The sequence below is a fragment of the Hyperolius riggenbachi genome, chromosome 1 (assembly GCF_040937935.1).
Source record: "Hyperolius riggenbachi isolate aHypRig1 chromosome 1, aHypRig1.pri, whole genome shotgun sequence".
In the NCBI taxonomy this organism is placed as follows: domain Eukaryota; kingdom Metazoa; phylum Chordata; class Amphibia; order Anura; family Hyperoliidae; genus Hyperolius; species Hyperolius riggenbachi.
In genome coordinates, this window is record NC_090646.1 from 432,682,653 (window position 1) to 432,700,433 (window position 17,781).

At 42.7% G+C, this 17,781-nt stretch overlaps 1 long non-coding RNA gene across 1 annotated transcript; it reads right to left on the minus strand.

The window, feature by feature from the left end:
* Window positions 1–1,645: 1,645 nt before the first annotated feature.
* Window positions 1,646–17,576, minus strand: LOC137518948 (uncharacterized). The gene is made up of 3 exons (XR_011020936.1): window positions 17,427–17,576; window positions 10,806–10,996; window positions 1,646–1,823 (listed from the first exon to the last, which is right to left on the minus strand). It is a non-coding gene; the product is annotated as an uncharacterized lncRNA (long non-coding RNA).
* Between the last annotated feature and the right edge of the window lie 205 nt (window positions 17,577–17,781).

Genomic DNA, 17,781 nt, shown 5'->3' on the forward strand with positions numbered 1-17,781 from the left:
GTATGATAGTTGGTGATGTCACTTTTTCTTCTGCACTGCGTGTTCATGTGCACATGCACAATGTGTCAAGATTGGGGCTAAGAAAACAGCAGTTTTAAAATATTTTTATGTATGCAGGCTGATATTCCACAAGGAGTTTGGAGCGTGGGTCTCCATCCCCAGAGCAATTTCAGCTCTCATTGTCCATTGCGTTAGGGGAATACTGGGGGGCCAATCCTTGTCTTGATGCCCAAAAGGAGGCGAGAATAAGTACACCCACACATCTAGGGTTAGGTGTAACGGTTGGGTGTCGTAGCTCAGATGTCTGATTATGTGGTGATCTGCAGAATCACTAATAATGCAGACGCTATACCCGATTATGTGTGATCTGCAGAATCACCAATAATACCAGTATAGCAGACAAAGAGCCAAGTGTGTAGTGATTTGGTGCAACTGTAACTTTAATAGCAATGAGACCTCACCAGAGGGGCTGGTGAGGTAATAACAGTACACTAATCGTGCACTAGCGTACAAGCTCCCGCAAGCTGGAGAACAAAACTGAAGAGGCTGAATCTCCCTAGGAGCGGGTGATTCAGAATGTACTGCAGGCTAAGGGATACAGTAATACTACAATGACAGATTACCAGAGGAGCAGGTAATTAAGGCTGTACTGCAGCCTAGCAGAACTGCTTCACCAGTGGAGCTGGTGTAGCTAACACCTCACCAGTAGCGAGGGCCCACTGATGAGTAGAATGGTCAGGCAGGCAAGGTACGGCAACAGAGAGGTAAGTATCAATACGAGATCGTGAGATAAGAGAGTAATCGGTAATCAGGCAGAGGTTCAGCAACAGGAAGGCAGATAGGCGTCAATACAGGATCAGAAAGCAGGATCAGAGTCAGAGGGAATAGCTAAGAGTCATACACAGGAGATCAATACAGTAAGCAATATCCTAGTCTAGGTGTGAAGTCCTTAGCATCAACACCCGGGAACTAGTCTAAACAAATAACAATAACAAGGTAGCAATATCCTAGTCTAGGTGTGAAATCCTTAGCATCAACACCAGGGAACTAGCCTAAGGCCTGAGCGCTAACACGCAAGTATTCACGACAACAGACAATGCTTGAATGAAGCCCGGAGGCTTAAGAAGCAGAGGAGACCCCACTGGCACGCCCCCCTACCAACAGCCAATCCTGGGCGCCGTGGGACTCCTCTGACGTCAGCCGACCAGCAGGTCAGCTGACGGGCTTCCTCCCCGCATAAAAATTCCGTCTATGCGCACGCCCGCGCGCTAAGCCGACCCCCTGCCCGAGCGAACGTTCCATCCTCGGCGTCCTAGACGCTGGACGGGCGGATGTCCGCATGGAGGCAGCTGCAGCGGCGGTGCTGTTCGCCGCAGCTGCCTCGAGTCTTACATTAGGGTTTGAGAGAGCTATGGTCGAATCTGAAAGCATCTTTTACCAATAATGGGACCATTAGATGTCCAACCTCTTCAAGCTAAATAGGTAAAAGAAGTAATTTATGACTTGATAATTATTTACTGAATACAGTTAAGTAAAAAATATTTAACATTTTATTTGAAATAAATACAGACCAAATAAATGTATTTTATTCAAATACAGTAAATACCAATATGTAAAAAAAAAAATTATATTCTTGTGTAGTCACTTTTTTTTCTCTGTATACTTCTTTCCTCACACCTGTATACATTTGTTTGTAACACGTCTGACTTCTTCCAGTATATTCATCTGTATACTTCTTTCTTATTTAATTGCCACACCAGACCTTTTGTTGCATTATTTGAGAGAAAACTCGCTATGACAGTTCTCAGTTTAAATAGACCACCCTTAAAAAGACATTGAAGCGAAAAAAACTTATGTTATAATGAATTGTATGTGTAGTATGGATAATTATTACAACATCAATAGCAAAGAAAAGAGTCTCATATTTTTATTTTCAGTTGTAAGTTGTTGTTTTTTTTTAGAACATTGCATCATTGTCTAATATTTGCAGTTTACATATCACACTCTATTTTGAAACTATGAAACAAAGCAGAGCTAATGACCCTTTGAACTTCCCTGTCATAAAAGGGGTGAATATTTTGGGATCCCATTATTAAATCAGACTTCCATATTCCACCTTAAAGAGAACCTGAACTGAAAATAAAAAGTCAAAATAACCATACACAGGTCATACTTACCTTCTGTGTAATCTACTCCTCAATCTCTTTCTCCTCTCCTGCATCCCATTTGTCCACTGTGATCAATGGAATTTTCCGTCCTCCACTTTAAAAATGGCCATTACTCCATAACAGCTTCCTGGTCACCACACTGTTAAACTGTAATATCACCCACTTGAGCCATAGGGAAACATGGTCATTACCTTGCCTATTCTGTTGTAACTGACAGCTGCTGAAATATAACTGACAGCAACTGGTATATTTCAGTTCTGACAAAATATTGTCAGAACTGGAAGGGGTCAATCACTGTAAGAAGAAAATGGTAAACCTCTGAGAGGAACTGACTGTGAGGTTAGAATGTAATATTAATTTGCAGCTACATCATGTGTTTATTTTAAATAATTGTACTCACTTCAGGTTCCCTTTATGTCTCCCTCCTTCCCCACGCTATTCCCTTCACCTTCTCCTGGGAGGTAGAAATTAGCCTCTTGTATGTAACATTAGGACTGGAGTGCATTTTGCAGAACACCCTATTATCATGGACCATGTGGGCTGGTACTGGTTAGGGAGTAGAACCCCATACTTTTGGGCTCCAAATCATTCTGGGGAATACCAGCCTTGCCCTTGCAGGCCTTGCATGGGGACAAAGGGATAATAAGGCTGGGGGGGGGGCACTTTTCATCTACTTATTGCAATGGAGCCACACATGTCTGCATTAGCAGCTGGTGCACTGTAGCAATTTGTTGTTTCTGTATATTGCTACTGCTTGTCTCCTGCATAGGCGAATACCCTCCATAAAGTCTGCTAGAAGAAAATGTATTCAGTTCCATCCTATAATCCTATATTAACTGTTGTTTGGGAACGTTGTTCTATTAATTTACCTAAAAATAGCCCAGTTTGTTCTGCTAGTGAATATGTTGCTGCTGTTCATGCAAAAACACACATTATCCATACCTCCTAACTTTTTGAAATGAGAAAGAGGGACACTTAAGCCACGCCCCTGCCACACCCCTGATCACGCCACGTCACAACCCTAGTCACGCATACCATAAAGAGTTAATTAGAAAAAGATGTCGTTTTTTAATTCAAACCACACTGGTCATTTCTATCCTGGTTCATTTTCCTTCATATTAACATTTTAACATGAGTAATATATCAATTTAAAGGATGGGAATAAAGTTTAGAGTCAATCAAACACATTTTTTAGTAGAGATTTATATTTACATAGAAAGAGGGACAGAGCCCTGAAAGAGGGACAAATGAGGAGGAAAGAGGGACAGAGGCACAGGGCTCATAAAGAGGGACTGTCCCACCAAAAGATGGACAATTGGGAGCTATAATTATCAGAGATGTAAATACAAGTCATGGTGCCCCCAGCAAATCTACTTGAAGCACACATGAAGTAAGAAGAATACGGAGGCTGATATGTTTATTTCCATTTACACAATGCACATTTCCTGAATACCTGCTGATCCTCTGCCTCTAATGCTAGATACACATGATGTGTTTTTTCGGTCGATTTTCCGTCCACTCGATTTTCTGCTCGATTTTCTGCTCGATTTTCTGCTCGATTCTCTTATCTTTTCTTATCAATTTCCATTCACTTCTATGAGAAATCAACCAGAAAAACGATCGGAAATAATATTGGACATGACGGGAATTATCTATCAAACCATCTATCTAACACAATCTATCTAACACAAAATTGTATGGTGTGTACCTAGCGTAATACTTTTAGCCATAGACCCAGAAAAAGCATGAAGATCAGATGCTCTGACTGAACTCTGACTGGATTATTTGCATGCCTGTTTCAGGTGTGTGATTCAGACACTACTGCACCAAAAGAGATCAGCAGGACTGGCAGGCAACTGGTATTGCTTGACAGGAAATAAATATGGCAGCCACCATATACCTCTCACTTCAGGTTTCCTTTAAGAGATAAACAGGTGATTGATTACTAGGTACTGCAGACCTGAACTCACACACAATGGCTCTTATTCAGTTTACTTTTTCTCTTAAGATTTCTGCTAGGAGATCATTTTTCATTTTCTGATTCAAATAACTTTTAAAGACCCAGAGCACCTCTCATGGACATGCCTTTAAGCCAGAAAACTGCCAACAAAGTCGTGCTATGACCCCTCTGGTGGAGCCTCTTGCAATGGCCATGCGTGTCACTTCCTCTTCCTGCTTCATTCAGTGATGCACTTCTCTAACAGAGAAGACAGGGTGACCCAGAAATTATAACATAGCCAAGATAGCAGCCGAGATTTTTAATTTAAAATCGAACAAAAACTATTTGGTGTAGAATGTCGATTCAGGCATCCAATGAAAGAGGAGAGCACAAGCTACATGTATGCATCTTTAAGTACTTTGCAGTACTGGTCAGAGTCTTAAAAGCATACACATGAGTGGTGCGCAGAGTCCCTTTAAGACCCCTGCAATTGAAATAGTAGAAAAAAAAGTAGGTGAAAAGTGGTGTTAAAATGATTCTGAGTATGTTCTTGCTTGCTGGTGGGTCTGACATACTGAAGTAACTGAAACGCCTTTTTGGTTTTGAATCTAATGGACTGATATCAGACTCCAGTGTACACATTTCATACATTTTAATAATTAACTCAATATTAGGAAGTACATTTCATTGGTTTATTGCTGTCAATAGACATAAATAGGGAAAGGCTCCTAAACAATTTTAGGAGACACATAAATTGAAGGTCAAAAAAGGTGTAAGATTTTTACACACAAAACTACTACTGTGTGCTGTAAGGTAACACAGGTCATTTACAAATGTCAAATCTACCCATGCTGTACAGTATATGCACATACAAGGCATACATACCATTCCAAAGGCTCATTTATCTGTCCATTTGTGTTTTAGCCTGACTTGACTGTGACACTCAGCCATACCTTGGCGCATACTGTAACAGTAGCATGTTCTTCTAAGTAACCAAACATATGGCTACACCAGTGGGAACTGTGTTTGGGAGTTTAGGGGTGAGTGCAAAAATAAATAAAGTCCAGCATAGCGCTGGTGGGAACTTGGGTTTTACCAACAGATGGTGTGGTCACAGCCGCTGCAAAGCAGATGAGCAAGGAGCAGTTTGGGTACTTGCTGAAAAATGCCCTGATGCGTGAAATAAAAATATTTAATTTAGTGTCTCATGCGTCACTCCAGATGTTGGCTCTACTCCCAGCTCCGATCAGGTCTGTCATATTCTATTTTGATTTTACAGTAAGGATAGTTCTGCAGTGCAATGTATCTGTTCCCATGACATAAATTAGGATTATTCACTGTCTCTTATACACATAAGAGTTTCATATACAGAAAGATGATCTATGCTGGACATGGTATAATATTTATGATTCCTTGAGGAATAAAAGAGAGTAGTAAGATATTGTGCTCATCACCTCTCATAGTAGCCAAGTCCCATGCTAAATTGCACCAATCCTATGACAACACATCAACCATGTGTTGCAAACAGCAGGGTCATAATATTCCACTGCAATGCCAGCACTCACCACTCCTTGGCTCTGTCAGGACTCATCAGCACAACTTTGATCACCTTGGCTTCAGTAGCGGGAGGGATCTCTTCCATTACTCACTGTGTTCAAATCTTTGGGTCTCCTCTGAAGTACTCAGGTCTATGAGTACTTCCGAAGACAAGCGGCTTTCTACTGCACACAAGTGAGTCTGCGCTACCACATAATGCACTTGTCAACAATGACAATGAAGCATCATTTTCATTAACTATATGCTTCACTGTATGCAACACAGTCGTCATAGTCACAATAGTCATGTATAACCTGCGGGGCAACTTTTCCGTTCTGTTGCGTTCCTGTTTTTACATGGAGAATAATGCAAGTCCCACTATGAACGTAGCCTAAAATGCAGAATGCTCAATCATGCTGTAATGTGAGTACATCTATCCCCAATCTGAAGAGGTCTGGTCAGAATTGGTTTGGTTTTCATGGAAGATGTACTGCCAAATAGCCAAACAAGGCCAAAAGACTCACCTACATAGAAAAACACAACAACTGTGCGCAGAATGTTTCAAAATATTTCTAAGTTCAACCTAGAAATATTTAGTTGGAACAGGAGGTAGTCTTTTAAAGCGGAATATAACCCTGCATTTCAACTTTGCTCTAAAACATTATTTACAGCATATTATATGCAAAAAGCATTTTTTTTTTTACCAGACCAGCATTGGAAGGGTTAAACACAGAGGTTTTAAGTTCCGTGCAGACCTTCAGATAGTTACATTCTATTTAGTTATATGTATATATTTAGAAATGTTACACACTCTTTGGCTGTCCTCCAACTCCTTCTCAGTGAGAGAGATGAGTCACATGCCACACTTAGATACATTTATGTAAACAAAAAGTATCTAACTCAAGTTCGGATGCGTCTGTAACCCTTCCAATGCTGGTCTAGTAAAAAAAAATGCTGGTTGCATATAATATACTGTAAATAATGTTTTAGAGCAAAGTTGAAATGCAGGGTTATATTCCGCTTTAAAGAAAGCCTGAATAGTGGTACAAGGATGGGTGCCTGTAGACCACAATGAAGTGTAGTGGAGTTCTGGGAGACATGATATGGCTGACATTACATGATGACACAAAAGCATCCGAGACAGCTTAAAATTTACATTAGATGAAGAAAACAAGTTAGTTCTACTAGATATTTGCTATAACATACCTGTCAAGTTCCTAAGTGTGTGCAAATGTACCTGAGGAAAATGATGCTGTTTAAAAGGCAAAGTTTAATCAGGGCCATTTTTAGACATAGGCAAACCAGGCAGATGCCTGTAGGAGGGGGCACCACATAACTAGTCTTAGCACTTTACTTAATGGAATTCTTACAATCAACTGATAATTCCATTAAGAAAGAGATGGATTGCAATTCTAACACCTAATGGACACTGCTGTGTCGATCAGTGCAACTTAGATTAGATTTCGAGGGCAAATTAATATTCTAACTTGTAAAGACCCAGGCGGTACATGAACAGTATAATGTTTATAAAGTGCATGCAAATCTCTCAAAACTGTTATTAGAAGTTTTTTTTATATGACTTCAGTGAGTTTGGGCCAGTGAGATGTACTGTATATGGCCTGGTAATGATTTGTGCATCCTTTATAATCATATTTCGAGAAACAACATTATTTTTATGTAAATTATCAATTTCTTATTGGTGCCCCCTAAACACATTGATGTAGGTTATGGTCTTCCTGTTCACAAGGTTGGGATAGGGAGAGAAAAATTGCCTTGCCTGGGGTGCCAAAATGGCCAGAAACCGACCTGAGTGTAATCACACTAAAAATGTATTTGATTCAGATTTCACTGGTTGTACCTTTTATATGCTGTGAAATAAAAATAAAGTAAATAAAAATCAGCTGCATCCTCACTGTTCAAGATTAATTCACATGTGCTGTAAACTTTTACAAAGTAGTAAATATCCCAGTAAAGAAGTCAAGTGCACTGAGCAGTGAACGTGTGTTGTGGGGCAGGATGTTGATGTTACACTTGGCCACTTATTGCATAATGCTCAGAGAAACGAGACACTGCAGTGGTCGGTCACCTGCTGCTTCCTATTTTGTTAGCCACAGAACATCACAGTTGGCTAGTGCTCTGTGCCAATACTTACAGGTGTGCATGAATACCGGCTCATGTCTGGCTGCTGATAAAAACTCTTCTGTGTTGGAGATTGCATGCTTCATTTAAAGCACCAGTAATAAATCAGAGCATAGGGTTTTCTTGAATTGCAGTGAGTTATTGCATTACATCTTTTCTTTAATTCTGTGGAATTATCAGAACTGGATCACATTTACAGTAGTTGCTATAAGTTAGAGTTACTGTACCTCTAGAAGCTGGAAAGAAAGCAAGCTCTTTTAATAATTTTAAAATGTTAAGCTAGGAATGTATTTAGGAAATGTTATTTTAGGAAATACCAACTTCCTGTTGTATCTTTAAAGCAAACCTGCCCTTGCTAGCCGGAGGGATTGTGGGACGCCGCCGGCTGGGGGGAACACACATAGAGACGAACCCAGGAGCGGAAGCGGTGGAATTTGTGAGTAACTGCAACATCAGTGCTCCGCATAACGCCTATATTTACAGCATTGCCTGCAATTAACTATGTATGCTGCTCCATAAGCGACTAACACCTGTACTGCATACTGTGCAATAATTTATAAAATATATCCGATAGGGATTCATGAGGATTCCAGTCCCACTGGATATTCTTTTAAACTATTCTTTGTATGCTTTTCAACATATATTTATTGACCAAACTTGGGAACTTTGTTATCTAGGAAGTACTGAGGGGGAATCAGCTGGCTCCTAGTGTGCATGTGGTGTGAATGAATGGAGGCGGAGTGATCGATTTATGTTTGAGATCAGGTCAATTACACTATTTATGGTGACAAGACCGCATATTGGAGACACCACTTTCTGTCATTTTCATGAACTACAGCATAGTATAACATATGATTGTTTTTGAGACAAATAAAAGGAATAGGGCCAGTTCTCTCATGAAGCAAGGTGAAACATTTGCATCAGGTGGCAGAGATTACAGGGGCAGCATTTTTGTACTATGTTTACACTAACAGTATGTAGTCACAGTAGGAAGCGAACGAGACTCACAGACTCGCAGCCAGCCAGTGTGCTATTGTGTTGAGCTGCAGCATGTCATGTGAGAACATTAATTGAAACAGAGTAAATTGACGGTTGCTGTGCAATCATTCCAAACCGGGTGGGGGCGCATCCTCACGTTTGCCTCAGGCAGCAAAAAGTCTAGAACCGCCCCTGAAAAGGAATTTATATTTTATAACAGGGACAAGTCCAGCGCTACTCTCTTTTCTTGATATAATTGTTTGTATTGTACTAGGAGTGGGAAAAGAGGGAACTCCAACTCCTAAGAGTGTAGCAGCAGGAAGAGGAAAATCTAACCATATTTTATTGGTGATTATATTGGTATAGCAGCGCCCTTTAAACATCGAACCTCAATATGTCTTTAATGTCTTCTTTAAAGGGACTCCGAGCAGTGCAGAAACTATTGAAAGATGCATATCATTTTAAAGCTCTCTTTCTCCTCTTTCCAATGATATATAAACCGCCACCCTACGCCTTTTAGTTTTTGCTATTTTCACGATTGAAATTGCCGCGAAAATAGAGAAAACTAAAAGGCGTAGGGCGACGATTTAGGTGTCGCCAGAAAGAGGAGAAAGAGAGCTTTAAAATGATATCCATCTTTCCTTAGTTACATTGTATTACACAGGGTGACTTTTTCCTAAAGTCAGCAGCTCCATTCTGCTGAATGGAGCTGCTGACACTGGGGAAAGTGTCGCCCTGTGTAATACAAGTAACTATGGAAAGATGGATATCATTTTAAAGCTCTCTTTCTCCTCTTTCTGGCAACACCTAAATCGTCGCCCTACGCCTTTTAGTTTTCTCTATTTTTGTGATTGAAATCACGGCCGCGGCAATTTCAATCGCGAAAATAGCAAAAACTAAAAGGCGTAGGGCGGCGGTTTATATATCATTGGAAAGAGGAGAAAGAGAGCTTTGAAATGATATGCATCTTTCCATAGTTTCTGCACGGCTCGGAGTAGCTATAATAACATACAGTATAAAATTATACAACATTGTACAAAAATAAAACAGGAAAAAATAGGCAGATATTTTACAGTGCAAAATGCATCCTTGACACACCCAAATGCCTGACATACGTTTTACGGTTCAACGCCACTTTCTCAGAGGTTTATCAATCTCAATTTGTAAAGTCCAGTACTGTTTCATCGTCATAGAGTATCAAAGTGAAGATATATACGTTTAATGTGATCACATCAGTTCCAAGAAACTTCAAGTCTTGTGCAAAATACTAAATGTACAATCCCAATTAATAATAAAGTTAACACGTCCATTTATTCATAAGCTCCATGTGAAAACTTTAAAGTGCATGTCAAGATGCACCATCATGGACCTCTGGCTTCAGCTTACAACTATGAGGACCTCTGTGCTGCCATCACGTTTTTGTTTTACTTCTATATTGCATTGTATGTACTATATACTGTATCTGTGCATAATATAGCCCTTAAAGGGGTTCTGTAACGTTTTTTTTAAATCAAAAAGTGTCACTTGCCTGGGGCTTCTAACAGCAGATATTCTGTCCTGCGTAATCACTGAAGAATCCTCCATTCCCCCTGCCCCGCCCCTCCCCAGTGGGTCACCGTCCAATTATAAGTCTAACTAATCGAATGTCACTGTGGCTGCACGGCACGCATCCTTGCTTCCGCTCGCGTCTTCGGGAGCTTACTGTGCAGACGCAGTTTCGAAGTTTTCTTGTTTTCTTGCAAGGACGCACATGGCCATGGCTGCGCAGCTGCAGTGACATTCATCTAGTTATACGAATAATTGGACGGTGAACCGCGGCGTGGAACAGAGGATTCTTCAGTGACGGCGCAGGACAGGATATCTGCTGGGGGCTGTTAGAAGCCCCAGGTAAGTGACACTTTTTGATTTTAAAAAACTCTACAGAACTCCTTTAATAACTGAAAATACCAAAGCAGGCTATAAAATGCCATTGGGGTTTCAGAAAATACCTGCGATCATTTATAAATTCATAGTATATCCAAAGCTGCAAAAACTGGTCAACATACTGTGCAAATGTAACTAGGGTATTCTGAAAAGCAATCTCTTCGTTCTGTGCTGTGCTGATGCTGTGATATATGTCTGTGTAGGGCAACGCACACACTTTTCCTCATGTATATAAAGCACTCTTGTCACAAGGAATGAAAGCAATCTGTAATCAGAGCCATGGCTGAGTGGAACCTGCAGGGAATTGCCAGACCTAATGTTAAAGAAAAACATGAAAATCAGTCACAATTCCTTATATATTTAAGAAGATTACTTTCTGCAACTGTTAAGCACTAATGAAAAGATGCCGTGTATCACGGTAAAACCATCAGTAGTTTGGGATAAAATTGTAAAATGTTTCCTTAGGCCCATTAACGAGATGTTACATGATGGATGATGGATGCAGGTCAAGCTTCAGACTAGGGTGTTTCTAGAAGGTCTGCGGTGTTGCGGTTAGGTCCTGTGAAGCCTGTGTCAGGCTACCTGCCAAAAGTGCAAAAGAAATGCAATACAGAACTTGCTTCATGGTTTACACAAGTCTAAATGCTGCTAGGAGTTATAAATTGTAAGAATCCAGAGTCAACTCAGCTCCAGAAATACACCTCTTATTTATATCAAAGCTGGTAATGTAAAAAGCTCACCATTCCCTAACCATTTTATACATCTTAAAGAAGTTGTTAGAGGTTAACATGAAGAGGTCGATATCAGATTAAAAATGATGGATAATAAGAGATCTACCCACTGCAGTCTCCAGTATCCGGCACCAGCAGGGATCACCTGATGACGAATACTTGTGCTTGCCGGTTGCTTGAACAACTGGCCGAAAAAGCACAAACTCCCCCCCCCCCCCCACCCCCAAGCACTAGCTTCGCTTCCAGTGATTTCTTGTAGCCTACCTGCTGCTCCTAGTGGCTTCCGGTCTCTTCTGTGCGCTGAAGCTGGTGTCACCTGACCAGGATGCGGGTCAGGTGACACACCAGTTTCCATACACGAACACCAGAAAGCTGCTAGGAGCTGCAGGAAGGCTATAAGATGCTGGAGGCTCTGTAAGTATTTTAATGCCTCCAAACCTGCCCACCCCCCCCCCCCAAAAAAAAAGCAGTCCCTGTTATTCCTCAGGCACGTCTGTTAGTTGAGACTTCCGCTTGCCTGAGTTCCGGATAATGGGGATTTTGCTGTATCATCGAGGCCAAATTTACATGTGTTGTGCCCATAAGCTAACTTTTTGTTGCTCCCCTTACATGTGTAGCACCCCTGTCCCCCTTTCGATGTATTACCCACCCACTCATGTGTATCAGCCATGTACAGCAGCTTTTCTCTTTCAGGTATGACTTCTTTGAGCAGCAGCTCCCCTCTTCCATGTGTTGTTTTCCATTTGCAGTTACCTTTTTCCACATGCAACAATCACTCTTCCATGCCCAGCCACCCCCTTGGCCTGCAGTCAGCCAAGACCCAGGCCTTTGTGGCCTTTTTCAGAAATCTGTCTCTGCATATTATAGTCCAGACTGCTTAGTGCAAAGAGTAATCTTAATCTCGCTTCACAAACAGTTCACATTCTGATGCACAGTGAAAGTCTAGTTCTCTTTTGGTATGAAGGTATAGTAGTCTCTTTTTCTATTCTGCATTCCTATACTTGAGAAGAATGCAGGAATCTACAATCTACAAGCTGTATTAGGACAGCCACCTATATAGCAACAGCTGATTGTCTGGGTGGTGATGTCTGGATTGTGTCACAAGAAAAAAATTACAGCGTGAGCTTAGTGAGCTAATGCTGTCAGAGCGAGTTTGTGGTACACTTTCTGATTTTTCCCAGGAAGCAGATGACTTACCTTATACTCCTGATGATGAAATCTTTTTGTACAGACGGTATAAGAACCTGTAAAACTTTGCATTAAATAGGAATTATAAGCAACGAGAAACAACCACCTACTCACCAACCGTCCTGTATAGAGATGGCCCGAACGGTTCGACTGCGAACCGATTTGCGCGAACTTCGGTCGTTCGCGGTGAACCGCGAACTATATGCGAGTTTTACCCACCCCCTATACAACAGGCCCCCTTATACAACACCCCCTTATAAAAGGCAGGCAACGTCAGCCTTTTCGCTCACTCGTGTGGCTGCAGTAATTAGACAAGGGAGAGAACGTGCTGTAGACATAGAGAAAGCTTAGTTAGGCTCTTGTGTTAGGCTTGTTAGCTTGCTCCTTGCTGATACTTATTGCTAAAAAGCACCCCTCAACAGCTCTTTTGAGCTAATGTTGTTCTTGTGATCTATTTTTTTTTTTGTGTGTGTTCCACAGACACTTGTGTGGCATATACCGCCCTGTCAGTCAGTCGCAGCTGGCCCTTGGCCCCTTGGTAATTCCTACTGTGCCCCTGCCAGGCCCAGCACATTCAGTGACTACCTGTGTGTGACAGCTGCACATTTGTAATACCAATCACTGCATACCTACCTGTTCATTGCACCTACCTACGTGAGCTCATGCAGCGTTATATTATATACCAGTCACTGCACCTGTTCACGATACCTGTGTGTGTGACAGCTGCACATTTGTAATACCAATCACTGCATACCTACTTGTTCAGTGCACCTACCTACGTGAGCTATCTCTAGTCCTGTACGTTCGAGCCATCTCTAGTCCTGTACTGTGTTTTGGTCTAAAATATATGTGAACAGGAGCAGTAACATATCTACTCAAGATGGCATGATCACATGTTCAATATACTGTATATATGTACAGTATGGTCCTATATATATAGTGCAACTAATATTTTAATACAATTGACCAAAAGAGTGAATAATCATAGATGAAAAGGGGACTAAGAAAAAGAAACTCTGTAAAAAAATTCCTAAGATTGCGTCATTCATTTCTGGTTTCTTTCTGATCAGGAGGATTGGTACTTCTGTAACCTTGGACAGCATACAAAAAGTTAGAAAGGATCTCACAGATATAGAAATAAAAAGGTGTACTCATAAGTAATTAACTAAGAATCCATGCAATTACCTGGAATCTAGCAGCAGATGGGAGGATGGGAGGGGTGCTGTTGCTAGGTGACTGTCCGATTTCATAGAACAAATGTAGTTTGCAGATCATATATTCCTGGAAAACCTTGTTTTTCCTTTGCAGGGTGTAGCAATAGGGGTTGCAGAGGATGCAACCGCATCGGGGTCCCGAAGGGCCCTCCCTCAACTACAGTATTAGCTTTCTATTGGTCCTGTGCTCATATTAACCACTTCTATACATACTTTGAATAGTGGTAATTATTAACAAACTGTTCCCCATCCCCTTCTAGCACCTCTGACACCGAAGCTGCCATTGGCAGGTTTTGGTGCCCCGTATTAATTGTTATGTATAGAGTGCTTGGAGGGGCCCCCATTGTAAAACTTGCATTGGGGCCCACAGCTCCTTATAGCTACGCCACTGTTCCATTGGATGCAGCCAGTTAGCAACAGCTGATACTCAGAGTAGCACAAAACAGGTTACTGCATTTAAGAAATGCAATCTGCCAATCTCAAAAGCATGGCAATAGTACTTCAAAAGATGTTGTCAGAAACTATTTACATAACAAGACAACTTATGATGGGATTCCTATTTCCCATCAGGATTAGACTAGATTTCATTACATTATGTTACACAATAATGTCTCATCTGAATTCCAAGGACAGGGTTAGTGTCATCCACAAGTAAATGTATGTGTGTGTGTGTGTGTGTGTGTGTGTGTGTGTGTGTGTGTGTGTGTGTGTGTGTGTGTGTGTGTGTGTGTGTGTGTGTGTGTGTGTGTGTGTGTGTGTGTGTGTGTGTGCGCGTGCGTGTATAGGGTGGTGGTAAAGTCAGCTGTAGGGGGTTGTGGTTAAGGTTAGCCGTGGAGGGGTGGTGGTTAGGGTTAGCCTTGGGGGAATAGTTAAAGGACCACTGTCATAAAAATCTTAAAATGTTAAATACATGTAAACATATACAGATAAGAAGTACGTTTCTTACAGAGTAAAATGAGCAATAAATTACGTTTCTCCTATTTTTCTGTCACTTACAGTATGTAGTAGTAGTAGTAGTATCTGACAAAACCGACAGGTTTTGGACTAGCCCATCTCCCCATGGGGGCTTAGTTGTGGGGGGGGGATATATTTAGGCACCAGTCAGGGGAGGACTGGGACCTTTTGGCCTGGGGGGAAAACACAACCCAGAGGCCCGAGGGGGGCGTTGGGGGGGCTAGGACAGTGAGGCGAATGACAAAATGGGCGTGACCGTGCCATGATGTGGGTGGGGCCAACTGCATGACACTATCATGTCAGTATGGACCAAAAATCTCTGAGGAATGCCAGAAAATATTCAGGCAGTTCTGATGGCAAAAAAAAAATGTTCCGTACTAGCAAGACATGCCTAATAAAGAAGCTAGTGAAATACAAGTAGACCCCGGTTAATGAAGGAGATAGGGAATGTAGGTTTGTTCTTAAACTGAATCCTTTCTTAAGTTAGAACACTATCATGTCTGTGCCTCTTCTGTCCCCCTCTAAGTCACCTATTACCCCTGTGCCTTTTTTGTCCCCCTCTGTTACCCCTGTGTCTCTTTTGTGCCCCTCTGTGTCACCTCATATCCCTGTGTCACCTGTTCCCCTTCTGCCTGTTGTCTCGCTGTGTCACCTGTTCCCCTGTATCTCGTTTGTCCCCGTGTCACTTTTGTTCCCCGTTGTGTTTACAATAATTATGTATAAATGATTTAGTGAGTGTTTGCCTATTGTAAAATCTTTCCTCTCCCTGATTTACATTCTGACATTTATCACATGGTGACATTTTTACTGCTGGTAGGTGATGTCAGTGGAAGTAGCTGCTGCTTACTTTTTTTGGCAGTTGCAAACAGCTATTTCCCACAATGCAACAAGGTTCACAGACAGGAAACTGCCAGGACTATGGTCCTCACAGGAACCTGTGGGAGGGGTTTCACCACAATATCAGTCATACAGCGCCCCCTGATGATCCGTTTGTGAAAAGGAAAAGATTTCCATGGGAAAGGGGGTATCAGCTACTGATTGGGATGAAGTGCACTTCTTGGTTACGGTTTCTCTTTAAGTCTACTTTTCCACCTAATCAGTTGTTCTCAGTTATAACTGAAAGAAAACTGATTTTCAAAGTAATGCCCATGTTTTCCTATGGCACAGTTCCCACTTAACGAGTTTTAGCTGAAACCTTTTTCACAATGCACTGCTGTGGAAAAACCGTGTACCAACGCGTACTAATGCATACCAACGCATTAAGTGTGAAAGGGCCCTAAGGGGTACAGTGGAGCACAGGGGCAGATCAGCCCAAGGCCCCTGCAGAGGGTGAGGGACCCCGGACCAGGCATGGCCATTCGCCTCCCTGATCGTGCTCCCATAGTTGGGAATGTTCGCCATGTGTGCAGTAGCAATTTTTACAAACTTTTCAAATGCAGAATGCTCCAGGCTGCGGGTGCGCAATTCAGAAGGCACATGCAATTTTCAGATGGAACAGTTACTGAATGGATATCAGAGAAGGACCAGAAGGACTACAAGAAGCCCTAGGTAAGTTACACTGAGCACATTAGGTTTACTTAGAGGAAACCTGAGAAGTGGTATATTTATACCTACATGGGGCTTCCTCCAGCTTAATGAGGTGCGTGGGCTCCATCGCTGTCCTCTCCGCCCGCACCGTTGTCGTGTAGTCCCCCACAGTAATCTGGCTGGCTGCACTCTTCTGCACAGGTGCAGCACGACCGCCTCTTCCGCCTCCCCCCATTCCGCTCCCACAGCTGGGAGTAATACTGTGCAGGCGCAGAGCACTCCCGGGCACGGGAGAGCAGCGTTGGTGCATGCGTGGCAGGGCATGTGCAGAAGCGCATGACTGGCTGTGAGTGGCCAGAGTACTGGGGGGGGGGGGGGTGTTGTGTAATATTAGAAGACAAAAAAGCAACCGGAGAGGACAGCGAGGGAGCACTTCATGGGGCTGGCGCACCAGTACACAACACAGGTACACTTTAAGGTTTCCTTTAAAGAACTTCCGACGCAAAGTAAAAAATACTATTTTTTACTCACCTGGGGCTTCTTCCAGCCCTGAGCAGCCGTCTCAGTCTCTCCCCACAGCCCTGGTCCTTTGCGTTGTCCCTGCTGGCCTTCCACTGGCGGGGTTGGCTCTTCTGCTCTTGTGCGTCAACATCATCTGGCATATACTGTACTTGTACACAACTAATGTGCAAGCGCAGTATGCGCCAGATGATGTGGATGCACAGGCAGGTGCAGAAGAACCGACCCCGCCAGTGGAAGGCCAGCAGGGAAAACGCAAAGGACCAGGGCTGTGGCGAGGGACTGAGATAGCTGCTCAGGGCTGGAAGAAGCCCCAGGTGAGTATAAAAATAGGATTATATATTTTGCCTTGGAAGTCCTATGCTTAGTGCAATACATCAGTGTGCAGCCAAAGTACAACAATACATAAATATGCATGATAAAAAGTACCAGTGCTGCAAAAAGCTAAATCCGCTAACACCAGCAGGCAGCAGTGAAAGGGTTACAGTTATACAGGAGACAGGGAGATGCAGGGCTAGTGTAATCGGAGCTGGCCTTTGCAAAGCACAATAAACAAATGGGGAGGAGGTGTCCGCTTACAAAAGACAGTATCTGTCTGGTCTGTATGTACCTGATGTTTGCCATGATCAGTGTCCCAGCTTCAAGCAGGACGCTGGGAATGAGGGAGAAAGTTGTCATCTTTCCTTTCACAAGGAAGGCAAGACTGGAATCCTCCGGCAGGCAGCCTAGGCCACTTCAAATGACGCGCTTGAGCTGCTCTCTCCTCACTGGCTGTTTGTCGCTGCTGGCAGGGGGCAGGACCTCTGTTGCCTAGCAGCATCTGTAGTCGGAGCGAGGTCCCGCAGCTTGAAGTGCTGCTGTGGGACAAACTCACCAGACAGCGGGCGGTTGCCAACACTACGTTCGGGGGAGGGAGCCGCTTCTATAGCATAAGCATCGGCCCTGACACAAAGTACAGGAGGCGG